The sequence below is a fragment of the Hypanus sabinus genome, unplaced genomic scaffold, assembly GCF_030144855.1.
Source record: "Hypanus sabinus isolate sHypSab1 unplaced genomic scaffold, sHypSab1.hap1 scaffold_894, whole genome shotgun sequence".
NCBI lineage: Eukaryota > Metazoa > Chordata > Chondrichthyes > Myliobatiformes > Dasyatidae > Hypanus > Hypanus sabinus.
This window is the reverse complement of record NW_026781747.1, coordinates 139,942-152,393: the sequence shown is the minus strand read 5'-3', so window position 1 is coordinate 152,393 and position 12,452 is coordinate 139,942. Positions and strand designations below refer to the sequence as shown.

At 44.0% G+C, this 12,452-nt stretch overlaps 1 protein-coding gene across 3 annotated transcripts in view; it reads left to right on the top strand.

Moving 5' to 3' along the window:
• Positions 1–1,826: 1,826 nt before the first annotated feature.
• Positions 1,827–12,452, top strand: part of LOC132390435 (NACHT, LRR and PYD domains-containing protein 3-like) — an 89,043-nt gene continuing 78,417 nt past the window's right edge. The window contains exon 1 of one of the 3 annotated variants that reach the window (XM_059963040.1): positions 1,827–1,910. The gene's annotated coding sequence lies outside the window, so the exon portion shown is untranslated. The remainder of the gene's footprint in view (positions 1,911–12,452) is intronic. The other 2 variants (XM_059963044.1, XM_059963042.1) reach the window with 2 other exon arrangements.

Sequence of the window (12,452 nt, the reverse complement as noted above, 5' to 3'; positions counted from 1 at the left end):
TTTAGGTAATGATTATCACCAAGAGCTGACTGAGCATTAATCAGGCTGTGTTCAGTATTTACAGAAGGCGTAACACAGCATTACTCGGACAAGCTGTAACCGAACCCGGATCAGCTGAACTAGTTAAGAAGCTCTATATACTGAATTATAAACATCACAAAGGCATTCAGCCACTTTTATGAACAATTGAATGAGATTGTTAACGTATTGTGTTGATCGATGTTGGAACTGCACCGAATCGCTTTTAAATGAATTAATAATTCCCTTCATCTAACTAAATATATCGGCTTCCTTTGCATGTCCCGCGGGGAACCGGCGCAGCTGGCGGTGGTATTAGAAACGCCGCACTTTCAACCCAGCTCCGAATCATCAGCAAAGGCTCAGGAGGTGCGAGCTTCCCGCATCCCGAAACTATCCCCGGGATACTGCTTGCAGTAACAGGAAGCCTATCCGCCCACACTCGGGGCTTTACCAATCCCTGACCGAGGAAACTGAGGTTTCGCATTGTTTATTCCTTCATTAGCTTGATCGACACTATCTGTCCATCATGGACGGCATTTCGTTTGGTGGTCAAAAGCATGGAACCACCCACATTGGAGATTACAGCTGGAGCGGGGTGGGTGTCGTGGGGGAAGGCGGTATAAGGAGTTGATGATTCCATTATATAGTCGGTTGGTGAGAGCTGTTGTGGATCACCGTCTACAGTGCTGTTTCCCTTCTGTCCGATGTGAGAGGGTAGGTGTGAAACCGATAGAGGTTTAGCAGACACATATCTGCCCCGGTGAGTTTTTCTGTGAGGAATCTCTTGTGAACTTGACCTGCGGTGTTACGTAAAACAGGGGAGACCTGCTTGTATGTATTACAGTTTTTTTTAATTAGCAACGTACTTGATTGCATCCGCGGAAATTTGGTAAAATGGGTGGGAACTTCAATGAGACATAAATTGTCCCGCGGAGTTTGACAGGGACGTGGACAAAGTAGTTCATGTTGTGTGAGGATCTGAAACCAGGCACCGCAAGCTGAAGACAGTTGAGATGTTTTTTTTTTCTCTCTCTCTCTCTGGGTCTAGTGTGTCATGGGAATGACCGCCCTCAATATTCAGGAGAAGGAGAGTCTTTCAGTTAATATTGTAATCCTGCAGGGTAGTGACCCTTGATAAACAAATGAGTGAGATGTTACAGGTGAGAGGCAGGATTGATGAGCCGACATCACAGTCAGATCTGCGATGGTCACAGAGAATGCGGGATGCCAATGTAATTAAATCTCCCATCAGCAACTTCTGGCTGACAAAAAAAACATATCAGTGGGCACTGTACTGTGCACGTCCCGTAACTAATACTGCGGCCACTGATAGTATGTACGTGGTTTTCTACATCTGTAGCCCGTCCGTTTCAATGTTCGACATGTTACACGTCCAATGACGCCTCTCTGCACAATGCATTTGCAGCGTGGTTATTTCAGTTACTGTCGCGTTCCCGACAGATTGAACCAATGTCGCTTTTCTCATTCGATCTCTCTCACTAACAGGGCGTTTCTGCTCTCAGAACGGCCGCTCACTGATCCTCTTCCGCGTCATTCTCCGCAAAACTGAGACTGTTGAACGGGGCAATCCCAGGAGTTCAGCAGTTCCTGCGATAGTCAAACTGCACCCTAAGGCACCGACAAACCTTCCACTCTCAAAATCACCGAGATCACATTTCATCTCCATGGTGATGTTTGTTTGGAGACAGAACATACCCTGTAGCAAGGAACAGGACACGTAGAGACTCGCTGATAAAGCTGTGGGTTTAGTTAATGATTATCACCCGGAGCTGACTGAACATTAACCAGGGTGTGTTCGTTTATTACAGAACCCGTAACACAGCCTCACTGGGACAGGGTGGTAACTGAATCTTGAGCCGCGGTGCAAGGTAAGAAGCTCTTTTTACCGAAATTTAAACATCACGAAGGCTGTTAGCCACTTTTATGAGCAGTTGAATGAGATTGATAACGTATTGTGTTGATCGATATTAGAACTGTAGCGAATCACTTTTAAATGAATTAATAATTCTCTTCAGCCAATTTCATGAATCGACTTCCTGTGCATGTCCCGCGGGAAACCGGTGTAGTTGGAAGTATTATCGGAAACGCCGCACTTTCAACCCAGCTCCGATTCATCAGCAGAGGCTCGGGAGGTGCGAGTTTCCCGCGTCTCGGAACTGTCCCCGGGCTACTGCTTGCAACGGCAGGAGGCCGGTCTGTTCACACTCGGGGTTTTACCGATCCCTGACCGGGGAACTGAGGATTCGCTTTGTTTATTCCATCGCAGGCGGGATCAACATTATCTGTCTACCCTTTACGAAATTTCGATAGGTAGCTACTGTGAGAAGGCGAAATTATGATAACTACTCACACTGCAGTTTATAGCGGGGTAGGGGACGGCGGGTAGGGGTGTAAAGATGTGATGGTTCCATTATAGAGTCGGTTAGTGAGACCTGTTGTGGATCACTGCAAGCAGTGTTGATCCCCTTCTGTCAGAAGTGTGTAGGTCGGTGGGAGATCAAAAGAAGGTTTAGCAGAGAGAGGACTGCACCGTCTGAGTTGTCCTGTGAGGAAACGTCTGTGATCTGGGCTTTTTTTAGTGATTGAAAAGAATTCGACATGACCTACAATGTTTACATTGCAGTTTTCATTTAAACAATGTACTTGATTGTATCCGTAGTAGTTTGATAACATCAGTGGGACATTTGATGAGAAATAAATTATCCTGCGGCGTTTTGATAGAGACGTCGATAAAATACTTCCTGGTCTGAGAGGAACTGAAAGCAGTTGAAGACAGTCTCCCTCACTCTCTTTCCCCCTTCCCCTTCCTCTCTCTACCCCACCCTCTCTCTCCCCTATGTCTACCCCTTCTCTCTCCGCCTCTCTCCCCACTATCCCCTCTCTCCCTCCCACTTTCTGCCCTCTCCCCTCTCCAGAACTGGACAAAGTACTCCAGGTGTGGCCTAACGTAAGTTTTATAAAGCTGCATCATTACATCGTGACTCTTAAACTCTATCCCTCGACTTTTGAAATCTAACACCACATAAGCTTTCTTAACTACCCTATCTACCTGTGAGGCAACATTCAGGGATCTGTGTACATGTACCCCCAGATCTCTCTCCTCCTCCACACTACCAAGTATCTTGCCATTTACTTTGTACTCTGCCTTGGAGTTTGTCTTTCCAAAGCTTACCACCTCACACTTCTCCAGTTTGAACTCCATATGCCAATTCTCAGCCCATTGCTGCATCTTATCAATGTATCTCTGCAATCTTCAACAATCCTTTACACTGTCTACAACAACCTCTGTGTCGTCTGAAAACTTGCCAATCCGCCATTCTAACACGACATCCAAGTCGTTAATAAAAAACACGAAAAGTAGAGGTCCCAGAACAGATCCTTGTGGGACACCACTAGTCACAACTAAAATCTGAATGTACTCACTCCACCACGACCCTCTGCTTTTTGCAGGCAATCCAATTCTGAATGCACTTGGCCAACCTTCGCTGGATACCTTGCCTTCTGACTATCTGAATAAGCCTACCGTGTGGAACCTTGTAAAATGCCTTACTAAAATCGTTGTAGATCACATCCACTTGTTAGACACGATCTGCCCTTCACAAAGCCATGCTGACTGTCCCTGATCAGACCATGATTCCCTAAATGCCTATAGATCCTATCTCTAAGAATCTTTTCCAACATCTTTCCCACCACAGACGTAAGGCTCACTTGTCTATAATAACCCGGACTATCCCTACTAACTTTTTTGAACAAGTGGACAACTTTCGCATTCTCCAATCCTCCGGTACCATTCTCGTGGACAACGAGGACATAATGATCCCAGCCGGAAGCTCAGCAATACGTTCCCTCGCATCGTGGAGCAGCCTGGGGAGTACCCCGTCAGTCCCCGGGGACTCATCCGTCCTAATGCCTTTTAACTCCAACACCTGCTCTCCCATAATATCAACATGCTCCTGAACATTAACCTCACTCATATTTTCATCACCGTTATCAAGTTCTCCCTCATTGGTGAATATCGAAGCGAGGTATTCATTGACGACCTCGCTCAACCTCCAGGCACATCTTTCCACTTTTATCTCTAATCGGTCCTACCTTCACTCCTGTCATCCTTTTGTTCTTCACATAATTGAAGAATGCCTTGGTGTCTTTCCTTACCTTACTCGCCAAGGCCTTGAAATGCTCCCTTCTTCCTATTCTCAACCCCTTCTTAAACTCCTTTCTAGCTGCCCTATATTCCACAATAGACCCATCTGATCCTTGCTTCCTAAACTTCATGTATGCTGCCTTCTTCCACCTGACGAGATTTTCCATCTCACTATTCACCAATGGTTCCTTCACCTTCCAATTCTTTATCTTCCTCTCCGAGACAAATTTATCCCTAACATCCTGCAAGAGATCCTTAAACATCGACCACATGTCTATTGTAAATTTCACCGCAAAAACATCATCCCAATTCACACCCGCAAGTTCTAGCCTTATCGTCTCATATATTGCCTTTCCGCAATTAAAAATGTTCCTGTCCTCTCTGATTCTCTGATCCTCTCTGATCCTTTTCCATGATAATGTTAAAGGCCAGGAAGCGGGGATCACTGTCCCCCAGATGCTCACCCACTGACAGATCTGTGACCTGACCAGGTTCGTTACCAAACACAAGATCTATTATGGCATTCTGCTAGTCGGACTGTCAACATACTGTGCCAGGAATCCGTCCTGGACAAACTTAAAAAACTCTGTCCAATCTAAACCCTTGGAACTAATCAGGTGCCAATCCATATTAGGGAAGTTAAAGTTACCCATGATAACAACCCTGTTACTTTTGCACCTTTCCAAAATCTGTCTCACAATTTGCTCTTCTGTATCTCTGCTGCTACCAGGAGGCCTATAGAATACCCCCAATAGAGTAACTGCTCTCTTCCTTTTCCTGACTTCCACCCATACTGACTAAAAAGAGGATCCTGCTACATTACCCACCCTTTCTATACCTGTAATAGTATCCCTAACCAGTAATGCCACCCCTCCTCCCCTTTCCCCCTCCTCTCGCTCAATTTTAAAGTACTGAAAACAAGGAATATTGAGAAAACATTTCTGCCCTTGTGCCAGCCAAATCTCTTTATTGGACACTACATCATAATTCCATGTATGTATCCAAGCTCTCAGTTCATCACCTTTGTTCCTGATGCTTCTTGCATTGAAGCACACACACTTTATCCCTTCTACCTTACTACCTTTACATCCTTTATTCTGCATCTCTTTCCTCAAAGCCTCCTTATATGTTTGATCTGCCTTTACTCCATGCATTTCTGTCACTGCTCGATCCCTCCGGGTCCCACCCCCTTGCAAATTCGTTTAAACATCCAGAACAATGCCAGCAAACCTACCTGCAAGGATATTGCTCCCCTTTGTTACGTACCCCTTAACTGGGTTTACAGACCAGCAGTAATATAAGAATCCGTTGGAGACTGGTGGTACCGAAATTTAAAGGTGATTATTAGTAAACTGCACAATACAGTATAAAAAATGCAAATATACATATAAAACAGGTTAGCAATAACCATTTAACCATATAATAATCACAGCACGGAAACAGGTCATTTCGGCCCTCATAGTCCGTGCCGAACTCTTAATCTCGCCTAGTCCCACCTACCCGCACTCAGCCCATAATCCTCCACACCTTTCCTGTCAATATACCTATCCAATTTTACCTTAAATGACACAACTGAACTGCCCTCTACTACTTCCACAGGAAGCTCATTCCACACAGCTATCACTCTCTGAGTAAAGAAATACACCTTCGTGTTTCCCTTAAATCCCTGCCCTCTAACGCTCAAATCATGTCCTCTCGTTTGAATCTCCCCTACTCTCAATGGAAACAGCCTATTCACGTCAACTCTATCTATCCCTCTCAAAATTTTAAATACCTCGATCAAATCCCCCCTCAACCTTCTACGCTCCAATGAATAGAGACCTAACTTGTTCAACCTTTCTCTGTAACTAAAGTGCTGAAACCCAGGTAACATCCTAGTAAATCGTCTCTGCACTCTCTCTAATTTATTGATATCTTTCCTATAATTCGGTGACCAGAACTGCACACAATATTCTAAATTTGGACTTACCAATGTCTTGTACAATTTTAACATTGCATTCCAACTTCTGTACTCAAAGCTTTGATTTATAAAGGCCAGCGTTCCAAAAGCCTTCTTCACCACCCTATCTGCATGAGACTCCACCTTCAGGGAACTATGCACTGTTATTCCTAGATCTCTCTGTCCCACTGCGTTCCTCAATGACCTACCATTTACCCTGTATGTTCTATTTGGATTATTCCTGCCAAAATGTAGAACCTCACACTTCTCAGCATTAAACTCCATCTGCCAACTTTCAGCCCATCCCTCTAACCGGCATAAATCTCCCTGCAAGCTTTGAAAACCCACCTCATTATCCACAACACCTTCTACCTTAGTATCATCGGCATACTTACTAATCCAATTTACCACCCCATCATCCAGATCATTTATGTATATTACAAACAACATAGGGCCCAAAACACATCCCTGAGGCACCCCGCTAGTCACCGGCCTCCATCCCGATAAACAATTATCCACCACTACTCTCTGGCATCTCCCATCTAGCCACTGTTGAATCCATTTTATTACTGCAGCATTAATACCTAACGACTGAACCTTCTTAACTAACCTTCCATGTGGAACTTTGTCAAAGGCTTTGCTGAAGTCCATATAGACTACATCCACTGCCTTACCCTCGTCAACATTCCTCGTAACTTCTTCAAAAAATTCAATAAGGTTTGTCAAACATGAACTTCCACGCACAAATCAATGCTGACTACTCCTAATCAGATCCTGTCTATCCAGATAATTGTTAATACTATATCTAAGAATACTTTCCATTAATTTACCCACACTGATGCCACTTTGTGTGGGGGACTTGAGCGTCCGCATTTTTTGGTATCCGCGGGGTGGTACCGAAACCAGTCCCCCACGGATAAGGAGGGCCGACTGTATAAATTTTGTAATTAAACATTGACACTGAATTGAACTGTCTATAGCAGGGCTGGGCAAACTTTTTGACTTGTGGGCCACAAAGGGTTCTAAAATTTGACAGGGGGGCCGAACCAGGAGCAGGTGGACGGAGTATTTTGGTAATACACCTCATAAGAGAAAATAAAATATCATGGGATATGTAGAAAACATGTGCTTTAATTTCAATTGAATATGAACAATTGCATTACAACAAAATATCTGTCTTTGAAGTCCCATAGTATTTAGCTATTTATTGAAATGACTTTTAAAACACTGAAAATTAAATGAATAAAATACAGCTTTTTTAATTGTAACAGTTATTATTTTAAAGCACTGAAAATTCTGTTATCCTTCAAGATATTATCATCATCACTCTCCTCCTGACTGTCGTTATTTCAAAAACGGTAGGAGATGCAGGTCTACTTGTCCTGCTCCTTCTTATTCAATTGTCCCCTGTGCCAAAACTCAACAACGACCAGCACAAAGACAGAACAGTGACAGCGCACCAGTATGCGGAGCGCGTTATTTGATCTGGAGCGCATTTTTTTATTTTGAGAATGTACGTGCACCTGCGCACTACTCATGTCCATCACTTAACAGAAATGACATGTAACATGTAAGGCTTATTGAAAAAAATATTTTCGAATGAATTTTTTACATAATACAACGAAGAAAATTATTTTTAATTTCAGTGGGAACAGTGTTGTTGGTCTCCCTTTTGCGCCAGCGCATCAATGTCTGGATTTAGTTTGGTTGTGGCGATTCTCAGGATGGATCTGAGGTGTTGGTCAGTTAACTTGGATCTGTGGCTGGCTTTGTTGATGTTCATGACGCTGAACGCCTGTTCACACAAATAGGTCGAGCCGAACAAAGAGTAAAGCGGAAATGTGGAGTAATACGCTGCACCTCAACAAAGGTCAATGTATATAGAGTGCGTCATCTATTGGGAAAACGCCAGAATTGCGGGAAAAAAACGTTAACAAGGTCTATTAATATAGTTTCATCAAGTTCTGCGGGCCGGATTAAAAAGCTTAACGGGCCGCATATGGCCCGTGGTCCGTAGTTTGCCATGGCTGGTCTATAGTATATAAAAGTGTTGACACAGTGTCCTCGGCTTCAAAGTTTATTCCCTCATCCTACACCACACCCCTCAAAAATAGTCACATGTTTCTTTCAGGGAAGGAGATTAAACTACATTGGTTAACTTTTAGGAAACAAACTGTTCTGCTATGTATGAGAGCTATCTGTTCTAATTTATTCAAATCAATTGCTCAAGTAGGTAGTAAACAACATACACTAGAAGAAAAATTATAGATTTTGTAACATTGGGTGTGAAGATTGTTAACCAGCCATACTGAAGCATAGAACTTCCTATTTGTGCTGTCTAGCTCATCTGTTGGCATTGATGTCAGAGGAGTGTCATGGGATTGCTGAATTGTGATGTCAGTTTACAAATAAAAGACTTCTTTGGGTTGTGGTTGCATAATTTTTTAAAAAATGGATTACGTTAAGAGGGCCAGGAATGTATTTCTGTTGGAGCAGGCTTTACTTGAAATAAGCTACGAAATCAAGTAACTTGTGCAGCTCAAATAGGGTCAAAGGAATGGTGCAAAGTTAAATGTATTTAAAATAAGCTGTATTTATAACGTGAGTGAATTAATGTCACACAGGTGGAAAAATAGAGTATGACATGATATTCGCAGAAGTATGGTTTTGAGATAATCTGATGGGAACTGAATGTTTTGGGGTTCATCATATTTAGGAAGGTCAGTCCGAAAGCAAAGGATGGGGTTGATTAAAACAATGCATTTAGTGCCATAGTTCAATGGATGAGGATGTTGAATCACTTGGGGTAAATTGAAAGTTACATGGAAATAAATCACTGGAAATGTTAGCTAATAGTCTGCCCAATGGTGGCTACACAAGATAGTGCAAGTCAACAAATAATAGAACTTGTCGGAGAAGTACACGAACAACAGGCAGCAAATTTAATGTTGTAGCTTGAACAACTCAAATTAACAAAAGTGAATTTGAGGATGAGATGAATAAAAGGCCTTTTAGTATGATATTGTAGAACCAATTTTGGAATTAGTTGGATGTGGTCATTTGTATTAAGTGATGAGATCCTCCAAAGAAGATCATTACTTTAAATTTCATAGTTGGAGTGAATGAGAAAATGTTAGAAATTTGCTTTTAAAGGCTGTTAAAGATGAGCGGGAGTTGATCTTGGAAATTAAAGCAAAACTAAGATGAGCAATAATGAACATAGAAGTGTATAAATAATAATCAACAATGATAAAAAATGTCTAGGGGTAAATGAATTGTCATAAGAGAATATTGAGTTCAGTTCAGTTCATGTGTGCTGAGGTAGTTGCGGTTGTTATATTGCAATTTGTTGTCGAGAGAGAGAGCGAACGAGATGTAACAGCTGTAGCAGGCAAACCTTCCGTTGTCTTCTTATTCCTTCGTACCGTTGTGCTCATTCCGTTATGACCTCGACCAGACCGTTCTTCTGTGGTGGACACGTCACTCTGGCATGAGTGGACACACACATGCCCCCATCGGCCCTACCTTCACACTGTGAGCTTTATTGACCGATATCCTGATTCGGTCCTTGAAGCCCCCAACTTCCTGTGGGTGTCGGTCAGTGTCCACTGGTGTGTCTGAGGGGTGTCTCCCCACACCTGTCTTTTATCCCCAGTGACGGGGTATCAGCCATCCATCAACTCAAAATGACCATGTCCATCAAATCAGGCAACTCCTGCTTTCTCCTTAGGAATGTTAACGAGCAAAGTAAAGGCCTTGTAGTGAAAGGTAAACAATCCAGGAAGAAGCCATAATACATAAATCAAATGTGCGTCTCTCTCTCTCTTAACCGTAGCAGATGTCCCTGACTCTCTCTCTCTCTCTCTCTCTCTCTCTCTCTCTCTCTCTCTCTCTCTCTCTCTCTCTCTCTCTCTCTCTCTCTCTCTCTCTCTCTCTCTCTCTCTCTCTCTCTCTCTCTCTCTCTCTCTCTCTCTCTCTCTCTCTCTCTCTCTCCTGTAGCAGATGTGCCTGCCTCTGTCCTTCATCTCTCTCTCAATCTCATTACAGCATAGCAATAGGATTAGTTCATAATTCTCAAGGGGGGGCGGGAAAATGGTTAACTCTGCACCCCATTTCCATCAGGTCCGTTCAGCCCTCATAACACCTTCGAGTTCAGGTGCAACCTCTCCAATCTGTACAGGTCCCAATTTCCCCAGAAGAGATCGCAATGATCCAAAAATCTAAAACCCTGCCCCCTGCACAAACTCCTAAGCCACGCATTCAACTGCCATCTCCTCCGATTCTTACCATTGCTATCACGTAGCACTGCCACCAATCCTGAGAACGCCACCCTTGAGGTCCTGTTCTTCAGCCTTCTGCCTAGTTCCCGAAACTTACACTTCAGGTCCTCTTCCCGCTTCCTGCCTATGTCGTTGGTACCGACATGTATCACGACTACTTGTTGCTTTCCCTCTCGTACCGGAATGTAGTGCACCCGGTCAGAGTCATCCTGGACCCCGGCACCCGGGAGCCAACAAGCCCTGCTGGTTTCCTTCTCACGTCCACAAAATCTCCTGTCTGCTCCCCTGACTATAGAGTCTCCAATGATGACAACTCTCCTTTTCTGGGTCTCACCTTTCTACACCACAGGGGCAGACTCAGTGCCAGAGGCCCTGCCGCGGTGGCTCACAGCTGGCAGGTCGTCCTCAACAACAGTATCCAGGACCCTGAAGTTATTATTCAGGGGAATGGCTGCAGTTGTGCTCTGCACTACCTGTCTACTCACCTTCGCTTTTCCCCCTCGGACTGCCACCCAACGAACTGCGTCCTGCAGCCTTTGTGTGACTAGCTTCCTGTAGCTCTCATCTATGTCTGCCTCATTCTCCCTTATAACCATATAATCATATAAACATATCACAATTACAGCACGGAAAAAGGCCATCTCGGCCATTCTAGTCCGTGCCGAAAGCTTACTCTGACCTAGTCACACTGACCCGAACTCAGCCCATAACCCTCCTTCCTTTTTCTGTCCATATACCTATCAAATTTTACTTTAAATGACAATACCGAACCTGCCTTTACCACTTCTACTGGAAGCTCGTTCCTCACAGCTACCACTCTCTCAGTAAAGAAATTCCCCTTGCGTTACCCCTATACATTTGCCAACTAACTCTCATCTCATGTCCTCTTGTTTCGAAGTTATGAGTCGAAGGTCATTGAGCTGCTGCTCCAGATTCCCCACATGGTATTCCATATCGCCTAGCCGCATGCACCTCTGGCAGATGTGACTCTGCGGGATAGGAGAGCTCCCCCAAGACTGCCACATCTCATAGGAGAGGCACATCACCGCCTCAGGAGGCATTTAAAAGACTAACTGGGAATAAGCTCGCCCACCGCCTCTTCACGTCGAAGCCTCTCGAGTCAAAGCCTCAAAGCTCCACTCCCTCACTGGCCCACTCACTTACCGGCCGCTTTCTCTGTTGCAACCTGTGCTTGTTAGTCTGCCTATCGCCTTCCCGGCAGCTTGAATCAGTCTGGCCATTCTCCTTCAGTCTCTCTCATGCACACGACATTTTCCCGTCCAGGACTGGCACTGGATGTTTGTCTGTTTGAATTTCGCACCATTCTCTGTAAATCGAGACAGTTGTGCGTAACAATCCCAGAGATAATCACACTAATCCGTCTGGAACTAACAACTGTCAAAGTCACTGAGATCACATCCTTCCCCAATCTGATGTTTGTTCTGAACAACACTTGGACCTCCTGACCATTTCTGCATGTTTTTATTAAAGTGACTGGGCTGGTGCCACGTGGTTTGTTGATCAGCATTAACCAGCTGGTGTACAGCTGCACTTCGTAAAATTACCACGGAGTTTATTTCCGAATTGGACAACCCACTCACCCCCATCTCGGTGCTATCTTGAATGTGATCTGGATCTATTTATTCATTCCCCTGTTTCCCACAACCGGATGACGTAGACAAGATTGTGAACTAAACATTGTCGTGGTGACAAGGGTGGGTTAATCTTAAGGGAACATAAAATCCGTGGAATCTATGCATACTAATCGCGAAGAACACAAGCATTTGAACATCGCACAGTATCGCACTTCCCTGCAACAGACGGGATGTTGTGGCTGAAAACAGCAGCTAAAACGTTTTTTTTTTAATTCTGTGTAATTTTGTGAGCAAAGGCGGTGTATATCTGGCAGTGATATTTAAAATAAAAATAAAAATCCTGTAGAAAATCTCACTGGCAGTTGTTAAAAAATTATGGAAGACTACACTCAGTGGGAAATTTTTATCTGCATCCTGTCCCTAATGATATGGTCACTGAGTGTATGTTCGGA